Raw genomic sequence first — 17,466 nt, forward strand, 5'->3', positions numbered from 1 at the left:
ACCCTTTCCCTAAGTTCCTTCCATTTTTAACCATAAAGGGTGCCTAATTAGCTAGTATTTTCTTTGAATAGCACTTGAATTACCTGCCATATGCAATTCCAACACCAACATCTTTGGTTTCATTATTTGGTATTTCTTTGATCTAATTATTTGGTAGTGATTTCGGCTAAAAGAGAAATATGGTTATATAAGTGAAAAGCACAAGTGTGAATCATCACAGGATACTAAAATAATGGTTTAACTATCACATTTGTTTCTCCAAGTATTTTCTTTCTTTACCCTAATTCACTCAAAAATATGTATAAAAATTCAAAGGATAAAAGAGCTTATCTTTTTCTTCATCTATAAATAAAGCAAAGATAAAGCTAACAAAGTAAGGCTTTAAATTTCTCTTATTGATAAGGCTAAAATTGTTTAAGACTGAGTTTGCTAGCATTTTCACTTTTTAATTAAAATGCTACAAATTAATGTTTATTTTGTCAAAACTAAGCATGTCCATTAGTAAGGAAAAATATCATGAACACATTCCACCCCAACCCAAGAAAATATCTGGGTTGGAGGCAATAAATGCTGTTTTCCTAATGAAAGGTGGGATGAAAGCAGGTTTACAGTTGTTCATATGGAAAATAATACAATAATCAATAAGTAATAATACAATCATACACTGTTTTGCATACTCACAACTGTAAACATACTTTTCCCTTACCCTGTATATGGCCTCAGTGACGTCTGAGTAATAAAAAGAAAAACACACCATCATTCAAGTGCCTAAGGCAAAATTATTCTGAAAAACAGAAAATTTCTTATTTGAAACCATTATCTCTCTTTAAATTATTAAAAATGTGTTAAGATTATATCAAAGAATAAGAAAGGACTTTTAGGTGAACAAATTATACTTTCAAAGGTATAGTCAATATTTTTACAAGAATTTTGGTTGGTCTGAAGACTAAAAATTTTAAACGATACTAAAGAACTTAATATTATATAAACACAACTTTCTACCACTTATGAGTAGGCCTTCAGCTGGCAGCAAATGCAGCACAAAAAATGTTAGGTCTGTTTGCAAGAACCAGTTATGCAATACCCTCAAGCAAATTACTCTATTACTAGATTTTTTAAAAATTGAGTTGCTCCAGAAGTAGTATGTATTAAAAAATGAAAAAAAAAAAAATGAAATATGAGCAAAAATCTGGTAAGAGTTGTGAAGTAAATGATTTCTGGTTTTAAAAAAATACTTGAGAGCCCTGGCAGGAGTGGCTCAGTTGGTTGCCCGTCATCCCATGCACCGAAGGGTCGCTGGTTCAATTCCCAGTCAGGGCACATGCCCAGGTATGGGTTCAGTCTCCGGTAAGGGTGCATGCAGGAGGCAACCAAACAATGTTTCTCTCTCTCCTTTCTCTCTCTCCTCTCTCTCTCTCTCTCTCCCCCTCTCTCCCTCTCCCTGCCTCCCTTTCTCCTCCCTCCCTCCCTTTCTTTTTCTCTAAAATCAATAAAAACATATTTTTAAAAAATAAAACATACTTGAGAGACTCGGTATCTATTAATGTATGGTATATTTGTTACAATTGATAAACTAATATAGATACATTATTATTAACTAACATTTTATTCAAATTTCCTTAGTTTCACATAATGCCTTTTTTTTGTTTCAGGATCCTATCCGGGATATCACATTACATTTAATCATCGTTATCTCCTTAGGTATCTGAGTTTTCCTTGTTTGATGACGTTGGCAGTTTGGGGGAATACTGGTTTTGCAGAATGTCCCTCCTTCTGGCATTTGTCTGCTTTTTTCATGAGTATGTTATGAGTCTCGGAGAGGAAGACCGCAGAGCTAAAGTGCCATTTTCATTACATCATATTCCCTGAAGCACATTATCTATATCACTTTTGATGTTAATCCTGATCCCTGGCTGAGCTAGTAGTGTCTGTCAGGTTTCTCCACTCAAGGTCCCCCTCCCAACCTTCGTTTCTTAGTGACTCTTTGAAAGGAAGTCATTACATATAGCCCCATTTAAGGAGCGGGAGCTTATGCTCTACCTTGTTGGAGACAGAGCAAGTGACAAATTATTTGGAGTTCTGCACAGGAAATCTGTCTCTTCTCCATTTATTTATTTATTCAATCATTTATTTATAGTAGTATGAATCCCTGGATGTCATTTTATACTTTGGATTGTAATCCAACACTACTTTATGCTTTACTTACTTTCTTGCTCAAATGATTCCAACTCTGGCCACTAGGAGCTCTTTTAGCTGGTGCCTATGTCCCTCTGACATATTCCCATCACAGTGGTTTTATTTCTTGCCCCACTCCTACAATCGCCACTTCTCCAAGGAGCCCGTTCCTTTCATTGGAGAATTGTATTAGAAACCAAGATCTGGGCACCAGGTATGCTCTTGCTGCTGGGAGCCTCGGTTTTTAACTGAATTTTACATTATTTAGTGGAAAATTTGCATACAAAATATAGAAATAAATTCATGCATTGACTAGACTAGGCTTACAGAGTTTTAAAATTAGTTAATGCAATCATAGGTGTATTTATCATCTTTTACAGATGTGTTTTGGACATAATCTAAAAATATAAGGAAGAGTAAATTTTTTTAAATATAAGATTGGGACATGCCTTTTAAAAAAAAGGGGGGGGGGGACAAATACATAATGTCCAGGGGAAAAAAAAAAAGAAATATCATGGTTTCTGTAGATAGCAACTTTTTGTCTCAGAACCCCATTACACTTTTAAAAATTATTTGAGAATTTTACAAAGAGCTTTTGTTTACCTGGGTTCTATCTGTTCATATTTACCAAATTAGAAGTAAAATTTGTGAACTGTTTTAAATATTTATTAGTTTACTTAAAACAATAAGCCTTTCACAAATTACATATATATTTTTATTAAAAAAATAACTTTAAAAAACCTGTTTTCCAAAAAAAACCTCAGTGAGAAAAGTGGACGGTATTTTATATTTTTGCAAATATCTTCCATGTCTGGCTTTATAAAAGATGGGATTCTTACGACATTCTGTTACATATTGTTTCAGTTAAAGTATATAAGCATATGAAGATATACAGTTGTAAGAGAGAATATTTTTAATAGCATTTTTTTTAATGTTTTTATTGATTTTTTAGAGAGAGAAAGGGAGAGGGAGAGAGATAAAAGGATCGACGAAATCAATCAGCCGCCTCCTGCATGCCCCCCACTGGGCATCGAGCCTGCAACCCAGGCATGTTCCCTGACCAAGAACTGAACCAGCACCCTCTTGGTGCATGGAATGACACTCAAACAGCTGAGCCACACCAGGTGGGCAAGAGAATATTTTAATATTCATTTCATATAACTGTTGATATTCTTGATAATATACCTAAACTCAACAAATGGTCATTTCTTGAAAGTCAGTTACCATGTGGACTGTAAAAGCATATCAATGAACTTTCATACTCTACTACATTAAAATCCACTGGTACTTTGAACGCACTCTTACACATGTGGTTGTGTATCATCATATATCGGTCATCTGGTAAATACTGATTCACTGAATTATGCAGATATTCCAAATTGACAGGTCAGAATGCAATATCAAGGGGGAAAATCACATTCTTTAATATCATTAAACATCTCACCAAAAAAACCTATCTGGGAAGCTGCCAGTCAAGCTCACAATGTTAGATACAAGTTTTCCAAAATTCAAAATTTCACTTGAAAACTTGTTTTTTTTAAATCACTGGCTACAAATATAGCTATTTTTCTTGAAGTGTTAGACTCACTTAATTAATTTTTGAGAAAAACAAATGTTGGGAGGTAGAATAGGGTGTCTTTGAATAATTATGTTAAATTCTTGACCATAATTATGTATAAATTCTCTATATCTCTGGAGATTGGTTACACAACAATGTAATTAATATAATTAAGACTACTTACCTGTACACTAAAAAACTAGGTGAGATGGTAAATTTTGTTTTTAAAAAAGCCAACCAGGAGACTATGAGAAAAGAAAATTATAAGCCAAATCAATTCATGAACACCAATGTAAAAATCCTAAACAAAATGTAAACAAACCAAATGCAGTAATTTATAAAAAAGATAATCCATCATGACTAAACTGGGCTATCCTAGAAATGCTTACTTAGCCTAATCTGAAAATCAATGTAACTGACCACATTAACAGATTAAGAAGAAAAAATTTTGATCATCTCTAGAGTTACGCAAAAGCCTTTTTTTTTTAATATCTTTATTGATTTCAGAGAGAGGAAAGGAGAAGGAGAGAGAGAGAAAGAAACATCAATGATGAGAGAGTCACTGATCGAGCCCACAACCCGGGCATGTGCCCTGACCAGGAATCGAACCCTGATCGCCTGGACCCTAGGTCTACGCTCAACCACTGAGCCACTCCCGGCGGGCAAAAGCCTTTTTTAATAGAGCTCAACTGCTTATTTACTACTTAAAGAAAACAAACAAACAAAACAAAACTCTTAGCAAGGTAAGATTAGAATGAAACTTACTTAACTTGATAAAGGCCATCTTTTAAAAAAAAACTACAGGTATCATTTTAAATAGTGAAATCTGAAAGCATTTCCTTTGATGTCATGAACAAGACAAGAAACAAAACTTTGGGTACCTGCAAATATTTAAGGTAGTACAGTAACAGTTAAGGGGTAAACAAATAGACCAATGGTACAGAAGAGAGATTACACAAATAAAACTACCCACGTACAGAAACTTGATTTATGAAATAGGAATTTTTGCGTATCAGGGAGAATTACTTATTTTAATAAATAGTGCTGGGATAACCAACTATCCATATGGAAAAAGTGAATCTGTGTCCCATACCTCTCACAAAAACCAATTACTAGGAGATTTAAGAATTAAATGTGAAAGGCAAAACCATAAAGCTTTTAGTTGATAGAGGATGCCATCAGAAGTTATCAAGGTATACATGAGAAATGTCAAATAACCAACTGAATTAAAAGATGAAATCATTTTAATCTTTTCATTTCCCTCCATATTTTATAAGTTAATCAAATAGCAATCATGTCAAAGCAAGCAGACTATCTGATTCAGAAAAAGTATGATGCTAATGTAATACAGAGTCTCCAATGTTCCAACTACTTCATATCCCAAATGTATTATACATTTATGCCCCCATTTAAGATCAGCACATTATTGTAAGGATTTGTTACCAAGAATTTTTAAAAACCTAAAACCTCATGGTTCAGTAAGTGTCTACATCAATGTCTGTGTCTATATCTCATTTCAAGTATTAGCAATGATGCCCACGGTAAAATCTAAACAGTGCTTCAAATAAGTGGGGTATTGGTTTGACCCTTCTCATTGCTCCTTAAATTAGTTTTTACCAAAAGCCAGAACCTCTCTTTGGATGCTTCAGGGAAGAAACACCTAATACATTAAGATAAGATCTCCTTTGGAAAGAGTAAGAACTATTAAAAAAAAAAATAGACAACATATTCTTAGGACTTTCAAATAATTCTGAAATTCAAAGTGCCAAGGAGCTTATTTTAATACAAGCAATACATCATTCACTTGGGAAACTATTAAGTGTGTGTGTGTGTGTGTGTGTGTGTGTGTGTCTGTCTGTCTGTCTGTCTGTCTGTCTGAAAGGGATGAGTTGGAAAAAACATTTGTCTCAAGATAATTTTTTTTTTTAAATATGAAAGCATGTGTAAAATTAATTAAGTAAAATAAATTCATTCCCATTTCATCCACCATCAAAACACCCTCCCTTTCTCCAAAAACACACACATAAATACAAAGTAGATATTTTCAATCTCAACTGCAAGCCTGCCTGAAAACAAAATGATTTTAACCACACAAGTCCCAGCACTCAGACCTGCAGTTTCTCCATGCTGCCCACACAGCACTCTGTGAGCATGTGATGAGGAGGAATGAGGCACAGTCACACCACATTCCTTCCCTCAGCTCACACATCAGGAACTTGCCCCCTCAGCTGCATTCTTCTCCCAGCAGCCGTGGTCACCTTAGCAACCCTATGCTCCTAAAATGGACGCTGGGCCATTTAAAGTCAGCCCTTCTTGGCAGGGAAAATGCTTGTTCTTCAAATTGGGGGAGAACCAAGAGGTTTCCCTTTCAATACACATTACAGGGGTTGATTCAAATTGATCAGCACTTTTGTTCTGTGGCAGTAAGTTGTGTAGAGTTTCAACCTATTCTGAATTTGATTTTTTTTTGGTGTTTTTTTTAATTTAAAGTGGCTAAAAATAAATAAATAAATAATAAAGTGGCTAAAAAAAAGGGAGGCAGCTCATACAGAATTCTAAGGAAGAGTAGTAGTACATGAAAAATAAAGGTATCTGAAATAATTGTATTTTTTTATAAAATGATAAAGCTATCCACATTTTTGAAAGTTCAAATTTACTTAAATTGAACTGTAACATCTGAAGCCTTCATATACAATAAGAAATCAGAGACAGAATCTGTCCTTTTTAACATCATAGCCTATTTTTGAACAACAAAAACACTGCTAAACTTCAAAGTCCTATAACTCCAATCTACTGAGTACACTGTGAGTCAATGGATTTATCCCACCACCTAGATGTAAAATCTCACAATCTTTCCAAATGCTCAAATGCAAACTAGGTATGGAAACCAAATGGCTAGCATATCTGAGAATTCTCCAGATCTAGAATGTCCTAGAATAACATTGGATTACTCAAAACCCATCTTAATCTTACCCTTACACCACAAAAGTTGGGCATGAACCAAATTAAGTCTCTTGGGATAAAGGATACAGGTTTAAAATACATTTGTCTCATTTTTATACTACAGATAAATAATTTGGGGGGAAAGGATTACCATATTCTGAAATTTGTGAGATCAAATTGCTTGTTCCGCCCAGCCAGGCGTGGCTCAGCGGTTGAGCGTCCACCTAGGATCCAGGCGATCGGAGTTTGACATGCCCAGATTGCAGGCTCAAATCCCCAGTCAGGGGTGTGCAGGAGGCAGCCGATCAATGACTCTCTCTCATCATTGATGTTTCTATCTCTCTCTCTCTCTCTCTCCTTTCCTCTCTCTGAAATCAATAAAGATATATTTTTTTTAAAAATTGCTTGTTCCATGCCCACAAAGGGATTCTTATCTGCCATCCATCAAAATTTAGTCTTTACAGAAAGTATATAGGCATGTTCAAAACTAAAAGACACCTAAATTTATGGCCTTCATTGTAAATGGGAAATATTTATGAAATAATTTTCTATATAACAGTGGTAGACAAAATCCATATTAATTTAATAACTAATTATATAAAGTCAGTCAATATATTACAAAGTTGTACATTAAGAATAATTTAGCCCGGCCGGGCGTGGCTCAGGGGTTGAGCATCGACCTAGGATCCAGGCAATCAGGGTTCGATTCCCGGTCAGGGCACATGCCCAGGTTGTGGGCTGCAGCTGATCAATGAGTCATCATTGATGTTTCTATCTCTCTCTCCCTCTCCCTTCCTCTCTCTGAAATCAATAAAGATATATTTAAAAAATAATAATAGTAATAATTTAGTCCTGGTGGGTGCCTCAGTTGGAACATCCTCCTGTACACCAAAAGGTTGGGGGTTCGATTCCTGGTCAGCTAGGTTGAGGGTCTGATCACTAGTCAGGGAACATAACGGGAGGCAACAGATTGATGTGTCGATGTTCCTCTCTCTCTCCCCCTTCCTTTCTTTCAAAATCAATAAAAACATATCCTCAGATGAGGATTGAAAAAAAAAGAATTTAGAATTGTACTAATTACAATAATAAAAAATATTAAAGTGTTTGTTACCTGATGTGTTTATCGCCATTCTACTTGTTAAATTGTTAAAATTACATAAAATGGATTTCATTCTACTAGTTGGCCACATCCCTTGAATAAATATTCAATGCATATAGTTTAAAAAAATGTTTTAGTGAAACTTAAGGTTAAGTAATTACCACCTACATTATTCATTGGTTATATTTTTGTTTGTATGTGTGTGTTTTAAACTTCTCAGGTAATGAGGTTCTTCCTGGTTAGAAACATTTCTTTCAAGTTATAACTATCCTAGTAATTAGATCTTCTATAAAGAACAAAATACCAATTGATAAGGTGGCAGTATAGATTAGTACAAAGAACCTAAAGCTAATTCCACTACTGGTTTCATCATTTGTAAAATAAGAATACTATCTGTTTTATTTATGCCATGTGTTAACTAACATAAAGTGAGAATAATGAAATTACTATACCACATAAAATACTCAAAAAATTAAAGAAACTAGAGAAAAAAACTATGCTACCTGATATCTAATTCTCTGAATTGTTATTTTTAAAAAGAGTGAAGGACTATTTAACAATGCATGGGATCCCAAGTCAGTATCAACTTCAAGAGCTTCCCACCAAAGATCTTATAAATACCTGTGTTGACAAATAAATACTACTTTCAAAAAGCCTCAACATTGGCTTCACTTTTACAAGATGTGAATTCTTTTACCCTTTTCCATTCCACTACTGAATCAGTTCCACATTCCTCCTAGCCCCCAGGACTAAGTGCCCCTAAGATCCTCTTCTCACACAAAGAAACTGCTACGAACAAGGTACCTTCAGCTTTTTCTACCTACCAGAAGCCCCTCCCTGATCTGATCGCTACTGTCATTCTCCTCCTAATGTCCTAGCCCACCCTGCTCTCACAGGAGTCCCTCCCTCTCTGTCCCCTTCACTGCTAGGGGGGCACACCATCACCCCAGACACAGAGCTTCTAAGTTCCCATTCTCTGACAATTTCTAGTTAGGGGGAGCCAAGAGAAGTTGCTTCTGCTGATACTGTGCTACTGCGGGAGAAACAGTTTCTGCATCCCAAATTTAGAATCCTGCATTTGTACAGTTCTTACTCTCTTAAATTCAGTGAGGGGTTCACAGAACCTGGCCTGCTTCAAGAAAGTAACAGAAAAAAGATGATGAATGTTCAAATATAATATAATACAATGCAGAAATTAATAAGTAATAGATAATGCAGAGGTTCCATAATATTACCAGTATCTTTCAACTACTCAGCTTTTGTGGGCTAACACTGATACCTAAGCATTTTAATATACTGTTTCTAGATGAAAAAATACATGCTTTTGTTAGGTCCCATAATTCTTTTCTTTGCTTGTTCTAACAGGCTCTTGGATAGACAGCCTTCTAAACAGATGTTTATATTTCCTCTAATTTGTACAGCATCTAACTCACGTTCTTTAACTTCAATTCGAATATAAAGAAATGAACACAAATGGGCTTTTCTTAAATGCTCATTTTAAGGTGCCTTATACCTCTAAGGAACTTAACAGCTTCATTTTAATAAATAACCTAGAATACAAAGTAACAGTAGAAGAAAACAAATTAGATGACCACTCAAGGTGGCTGGATCTTAGAAAAGAGGAAGGGGGGGGAGAGGAGGAAGGGGCCAACAAGAATTAGATTAAGAGCTAATGTATAATTAAAATACAGGCAAATAAAATAAAATAAACCTTTTACAAGACACAAACAAAAGAATACATATTAAACACATTAAAGGGTCACTTATATGGAGGCGTGTTATAAAAGAAAACAGAAGAACAGTCCTTTAATGAACCAATGATGATGGGTATGACACAAGTGAAGGAACATCATTCACTTAATACTCTAGTACAAGAGGCTGAAAATTGATACTCCAGACAAAGCCATCCTCTTTCATAATAAACAGTTGCTCCAAAATTTAAACAATAATTTTTTAAATTGTGGTAAAATAGATGCATAACGAAACTTACCATTTCAACCATTTTTGAGTGTATAGTTAAAAAATTTTTTAAAGCTGTCATTGCCCTTTAATACCTTTGTGAAGCAGGGTGATACTATATAAATGTAAATAATTGTTTTGACTATTTTCTACTCTAAAAAATCATAAAATTACCTGGGTATCTGTAAAAATAAGTATTTACTGAACACTTATAGGGGAGCCCTAAGAGTACTAGACACTAGGATCCATCACCACTGTATTATGCATTGTATTAATGTCCAAGACTTAAATTTCATTTTCCAAAAGAACAGAGACAAAGATGTAACAGATCAAGTTCACTAAGATTAGATCTTTTGAAGTTTCTGTTTGTGCTTTAAGCTTTGTCATCCAGGAAAAGAAAGATCTGGATTTTTCCTGAAATCTTTGAGCAGTGCCCTGGAAGATCAAATAGTGCTACACACAGGTTCTGGAGCCCCTTCCTTAACCCCCCAGACACAGAAGGAAAAAAATAGGGAAAAAGAGTTTCACAAAAAACTTGAAAATCAAAACTATTGGTGATTTGCCCTCCCTTCCTCCTCATCAGCCCCTTTATTTTAGCCCTTTGTTTTCAGTTATCAGGATAAAAACTGACCTGATTAATTAAATCTGTGTCACTCTCAAAGCTAGGTAGAAAAGATATGTTTGAGAATACAAGTTCCCCTCCAAATATAGGATATTGGAAAAAGTGAATAAATGAGAAAGAGTTATTGATCTGAATAATTAACTATATAAGCATTTCCAATTAACAGACTGAATTAATCTGCAGTGATCGCCACTACCTATACAAAAGAGTCCCTGAAAAAATTTAATCAAAGTAACTTAAGGCTGCCAGGCAATTGATTTTAAGTTCCTGGCACAGGATAATTAAGCACCCCAATAAGGTAATTTTACTATCTACTCACTGGAACATTTCATCCTTCAGAAGTCAGGAGTATAACAATGTAAATCAATGGTGATTTAAAATCCGTTGTAAAGGTAATCATTCAGGTTTTTTTTATACTACCAGATGTTACTCAATCTTTTATTATCTACCTGGTAAAAAGCATTATACTTTGTAAGTTAAATATAGCAATTATACAATTTCCATAGGTGGAAACATAGCTAAATAATGTTCTTTAATTTAAAGCCCCTGAGAGAGATTCTATGAACCTTCTGCTCGGCAAAGTCATTAGGTAATGTCCACTGAGTTAGAAGGTGAATGGGCCCCAATGGAAGAAGAGAACTTTTTCATAAAACAGACAAACTCACTTCTATTGACACTAGAAATAAGTTCTGACCCTGAAAAGCAGTATTTGAGGTCCAAAGTAACTAATTTTATCACACGCTTTTAATACTAACTTCAAATGAGATGAGCCTGTGTCTTGCTAGCAAATACTGAGGTAGTAAAGGTTTGCTAACAAATTTGTGAGAATCTTGTAATAATCAAGAAAAGATATGAAATAAATATGGGAAAGTAATTTTTAAAAATCAAGAACAATTAAGCCTGTATTCAACTCTAATTGGTTTATTACTATATTAATAATTTCTTACCTTGTGGAATTCTCTTCTGAGAAAAACAGATACAATTTTGTTCCTAAAAAAATTTAAGGTAGAAAAGTTGAAATGTTTCAAAACAGAAAGTGTCTTGAAAATGAAGTTCCAAAATGTTAGCACAGTACATACAGACTATTTATGACATTTGATATTACCAATGCTTAAAAAGGCAGTAAGTCCCTAATAATAAAAATACTTTATTATTTTTATAAAAATATATATTATAAAATTTATTTTTTATCATTACAAAAATACTTATTCTACTGACTATCACATAATTTTTGCTAGGTACATAATGATGTGTGGCACATATTCTAAAATATCATCACTCAATAGGGTTTACTCTAGTCAAGATTTGATATTCCAAAGGGTACTTTTTAATCTACATGTCATAAAATCCTTTTAATGTATAAAATTCAGTGGCTTTTACTGTGTCCATAAAGTTGTGTAACCTTCACCACCATCTAATTCCAAATACCCCAATAAGAAATACTATACTGAAGCAAACATTTCCCCTCGAGGGAGAAACATATGAAACAATGTAATTTAAAAATATATACAAAAAGCATACTCGTTACAACACTATGATCAAAATTATGTTTTCTTTTAAATGTGTAGAACAAAGACTGGTAAAGAAAACAAATATTCAAAAATTATAATAGTAGTTGTGTTTGGATAATGGTATTATAATGACTTTTTTTTATATATTTCCTCTAAAGCTATGGTTTTATAATAGTGCCTTCATTGTTCTTAAAAGGTACAACACAGGCATCATTTTCTAGCGCTATATATTAGAATTTGTAGTATAATCCACAGTAAAAAAAAAAAACAAAAAAAAACCACAAAACAAAAAACAAAAAAGCAGAAATACAAATTGACACTTTTAAAATATCCACTATATTTTTTTAATATTTTTCAAAGTAGATAAAATAAGTATAAAGTTAAAGAAAAATGTTGGCCACACTTACTAATCTGGTTGAAAAGCCACAGCTGCATTTTACTTTATGACAAATTGGCTGTTTCATCACTTTGCATCTGGGCATCTACTTCTCCATGGTCATTTCTGAAACAAAGATGTAGTAATTAAGAATATATTATAACAAAAGAATGAAATCTTTAAGGACAATTATCTAAATTTCAGTGGCTATAGGGAACTATCAAAACAGTTATTGCCTGGCCGGTGTGGCTTGGTGGTTGAGCACGGACCCAAGAACTAAGAGTTCACAGGTTCAATTCCTGGTCAGGTTACGGGCTCAATCCCCAGTATGGAGCATGCAGGAGGCAGCCAATTGATGTTTCTCTCTCATCAATGTTCCTCTCTATCCCTCTCCCTTCCTTTCTCTCTAAAATCAATAAAAGCATATATTTTTTAAAAATAGTTCTTGCCCGGCCGGGCGTGGCTCAGTGGTTAAGCATCGACCTGGGATCCAGGCGATCGGGGTTCGATTCCCTGTCAGGGAACATGCCCGGGTTGCAGGCTTGATCAATGACTCTCTCATCATTGATGTTTCTGTCTCTCTCTCTCCCTCTCCTTTCCTCTCTGAAATCAATAAAAATATATTTTTAAAAAAATAAAAATAGTTCTTAAGCAACCTTCTAATAAAAAACATGAACAGGACTGAGGGCAAGGTGGGATGAATGGAATACAGACTATCGTCCCATAGGCCCAGAATTCGACGGTTATGTTACAAGTACTCTGCATGTAAAAATCCATAACTTCTTCAATCCCTTTCACCCACCAGGCTCTTGCAATTCCTAACAATGCCATTTATAGACTGGAAAAAGAAAAAAGGAAAATACAGAAGAGAAGCCCTAAAACCACATATTTGAAAACAATAATTTGCTTATTTGTTACACTAATTTGTCTATTTTTTCCTCACACCTATAAAGCAAGCTCCAGAGATTTCTGTCGGTTTTATTTACTGATACTTTTCGAGCACCTAAGACAATGACTACCATGCACTAAGTCCTCATGAATAAACTGATGAATGATTTTTTTGTTTGTTTAAAATATTACAAATGTCCCTTTTTCTCCCCAATGACCTATTCCACCCCGTCCCATTCCCCTCCCCAGTCGCTCTCCCCACCATTGTCCATGTCCTTGGGTTGTGCATATATGCATATAAATTCTTTGGTTACTCTCTCCCCCTCCACCCACCCACCCTCCTCCATCTCTCTGACATTCGTCAGTCTGATCCATGCTTCCATGTCACTGGATCTATTCTGTTCATCATAAACTGATGAATGATTGAACATTAATTGATGACATATTTAACCTTATAGTATTTCAAAACAGCTAAGTGTCAAAATGGCATCTCTTCCACACATACACCACTGATGTTTAACACCAACTACATATTTAACCTTATAGTATTTCAAAACAGCTAAGTGTCAAAATGGCATCTCTTCCACATATACACCACTGATGTTAACACCAACTACATCAACTTTATTGCTTTGTTCTCCAATAAACAAAGTCCCTAATTAAAAGACAAGACATGATCCCAACCTTCAAGGAACAGTACAAAGGCATATGTCACTTTGTAATTTTGTTAGTGCAACTTTTGGGAAAGATTCCTGGAAGGAGAATTGCTGGATATGCAATTTTGCTAAAAATTGCCAAATGGTGTCCATGAGGGTCTTTCTTTTTTAAATATATATGTTCTTTCAAAGCACTGGTTGTGAAAACAGCTAAGAATGTAACAGAAAATCTTTCATAAGGAGAGAAAAGTTGACAGGTCTCAAAAATAATCCTCAAGGAACCCAGGAGTTCCTTTTCGTCCATCCACAAAATGCTACTCTTTCTGTAAAAAACTGGGGGAGTACAAATCTTAATACAGACATTTTTTTTTCTTTCAAAAAGCAGCAGTGGAAGGATAAGCTGAAACAATTTTTAAACAGTTATCTACAGAGAAAAGAGAAAATAGTATAGAAGGGATAGAAATGGAAGACTTCTCAGAACATATCTAATAATTTTTACTTTGAAGACATGTTTTAAAATCAAATGAACATCAAACTATCATTGACTGAAACATTAAACATATAAAAAAAATTCATGGTCATCTTTGGAAGTTACTAGGGCACTAACTTATTATCTGAAAATTGATAAAGGGGAATTGTCAAGCATTTATCCTGGCTTTCTTATATGAAAAATACCCCAGGGTAATCAAAAAATCAATAAATGAAAGCTCTTTTTTTTAATAGGATCCCAAAAGTAAATATAGAAGGAATGAGAGGATTAGAAAAATCAGCATTTTGTAACCCCTAATGAAATAATGGATATTTTAAAAAGATCAATGATTGTTAAAACCATTAGTTATAAAAGCTGATGGGAAACTTTATAACGGCTAAATCAGGTTGACAAAACTTGAACCCAGTGATTAATCTTAACATCATTAAAAATGGGTCAACCAGATATTATGTACAGAAGAATCATCACTGTCTATTAAGTGTTCATCCTGGGAGCTCCAGTTTCAAATGATATCCACATTACCACTCCTACCACCATGGTCCCAGCCACCTCTATCTCATCTGCATTTCCATAATAGTTTCCTATCTGATCTCCCAGCCTCCCCCTCCCTTGCTCACCTCAACAAATCAGTCAGATCAGTCCTTTTCAAAAGAAAGTCGTGTCATGTCCTTCTGCTCAAAACCCTCGAATTGAGTCGACCTTGCTGGTCTAAAAGCCAAAGTCCTTACAAAGGAATAGGACTCTGACCTAGTATTTCCCTTCCCCATCTCTCTAACCCACTTCCTACCATCCTCCCTCCTGTTCACTCCACTCTAGCCACATTGGTCTCTTTCCTGTCCTTAAACACATCAAGCATGTTCTCAGGGCCTCAGGATTTGTTTTTCCCTCTGGCTTATTCCTCCCCCATCTCCCTTAGGACTCAGTTTTTACCAGTTATCTCGTCACAGAGATATGCCCTGGCACCCTAGGCAAGCCCAAAACCTCTGCCTCAGATTTTCCTATCTGGGAGAGAATATGCTAGGAGAAATCAGTCACAAAGTTTGGAGATGACAATCACTTGAAACACAAAAGTCATCAATTTTCATATCTTTGTGTCTAAACATCTATAGAACTATACTCTCTAAAAGATTCCTACGGTCCCAACTTCAAAGAATTAAAAAAGATACAGCTACCATAGTGTGGTTTTGTTTTGGTTTTTTTTGTTGTTGCTGTTTTGTTTTGCTTTTAAATCACCTATTTCGTAACACTAGAAAAGAGGGGGTTAAAGATTTGAATTAAATGGGTCTCATTAAGAAACAACAACTAGCAAAATAAATGGCAGTCCTTTTCCTCCCATTCCTTTAAGGATTTCTGTTAAGGATTATATGATAAAGTTCCAAGAAATCTCAGAAAAAGTTTTAACTACTTTCAAGTATCTGTTACCTTCAGGCACCATGACCACCAGAAAGAATCAAAAGAACTCACTAACTCTAACATGACTAGACTAGCTATGACATGGTTGGGATGTTTGAACTTAATTATTTTTCTTTAAATAAACAAACTTCCCCTGGGTTAAGTCCTACTCTGTTTTAAACATCTTATGGCTGCCAAGCTTCAGGGTCTTAAGAGAGATAGCCAGGGGACAGAGAAAACAGCAAGTATGACTCAGTGATCACATTTAATAGTCTCTGAAGACCAAAACAAAGATACCAGTTCTGGCAAGAGTTCTCTAGAATTGCCCCAAAACTGACTTATCCACATACCTTTCATCTGAACAATTTCTTTTCACTTAGTTTAAGTTTCACAAAGCACTTGTTATGTGCCTATCAGACCTTAGGTACAAAAATAAACCAAGAGGACAAGGAAAACAATTAGCAGGCGTCTTAAGAGTTGAAGGATGAAATTTTAAAATCTGTTTTGTCTGGGGAGGAGGGAAGAACTCTTTATTTTTGCAGAAATGCCCCCACTCGTTTGGAAATCAGACTTTAACAAGTCCAATCGCTTGAAAGAAGGCTGGTGATTTTAAAGTAACTTTTATTGAGCAAGTTGTGTGCCAGATATTTACATTAGCTCACAATTCTCAGAATTCCCCTATGGGAAAGGTATTAACAAAGCACATAGAGTAGTTAGATATCTTGTGCAAACCAGAAAGGGACAACACCAGGATGCAAAAGCTGTCTTTCTTTATCAACAGTATAATCTGCAGTAAACTAGAATACAATTATTAGACATAAATATCACATTCGCCCCATAGGAGTAACATAAATCCAGGCTACTCATTTAAGAAATTTGTTCCATTCCTCCAAAGTTTCTTTAGATCAAAGGGCAAATGGGAAAGGTTTACTGTTACACATTAGTAAGAAAACTGTGGCATTAAGGGATGAATCAGAAGAATATGCTACATTTAGGTCTAAGTGAACTGTGTAAGAGTAAGCTAAGCACCCGGCCGGGCGTGGCTCAGCGGTTAAGCATCGACCTAGGATCCAGGTGATCGGGGTTCGATTCCCGGTCAGGGCACATGCCCGGTTGCGGGCTCCATCAATGACTCTCTCATCATTGATGTTTCTAGCTCTCTCTCTCCCTCTCCTTTCCTCTCTCTGAAGTCAATAAAGATATATTTTTTTAAAAAAAGAGTAAGCTAAGCACAGCACAACTTACTAATTAGTATTCATTCACGATTAACCTAATCACCTCTAAGTAATGGCCATTCCATTACACTCTGAGAAGTCTAGGAAGAAATGTTAAGCTTTAATAGAGTGGGAACACAGCTATTCATCAAAATAGTTTCTGTACTTTTTCTGGATGTTTGAAGTACTTCTCTCTCTTTCTTCATAATAGATATAGATAAATACACACATTAGTATTCTACCAATTTCTTAAAATTTACAGAAAAATTATTAGTTATCATTACTAATTTTTCTTTTTTGGAAAATTCTTCCATGTGGAACACTTTAGTTCCTGACACTATGGAATAACACTTATTGGAGTCTGTTCTTTATACTCAACAGAACCTGACTTTTAACACGTCATTATCATTATTGTAAGCTTATTGGTTATTATTAGATGCAGACACTGCCTATCACACAGTAAAAGTAATATCCTTATTGTAAAATAAAAAGGGAATTACTTAACTATCAAGACACACACTACCCAGGAAGTGTGGACTTGCTGCACTAATTAGGTCCTCAGATATTTGGAAAAATATCTGAA

The 17,466-nt window shown here is 34.9% G+C and overlaps 1 protein-coding gene across 1 annotated transcript in view; it reads right to left on the bottom strand.

The window, feature by feature from the left end:
- FRS2 (fibroblast growth factor receptor substrate 2) overlaps nucleotides 1-17,466 on the bottom strand; it is a 90,891-nt gene that overhangs the window by 31,343 nt on the left and 42,082 nt on the right. The window contains exons 2-3 of the mRNA XM_016198792.2: nucleotides 12,275-12,369; nucleotides 11,304-11,346 (exon numbers count right to left, since the gene is read on the bottom strand). The gene's annotated coding sequence lies outside the window, so the exon portion shown is untranslated. The remainder of the gene's footprint in view (nucleotides 1-11,303; nucleotides 11,347-12,274; nucleotides 12,370-17,466) is intronic.

Source organism: Miniopterus natalensis, chromosome 2 (assembly GCF_054644295.1).
Source record: "Miniopterus natalensis isolate mMinNat1 chromosome 2, mMinNat1.hap1, whole genome shotgun sequence".
Classification (NCBI taxonomy): Eukaryota; Metazoa; Chordata; class Mammalia; order Chiroptera; family Miniopteridae; genus Miniopterus; species Miniopterus natalensis.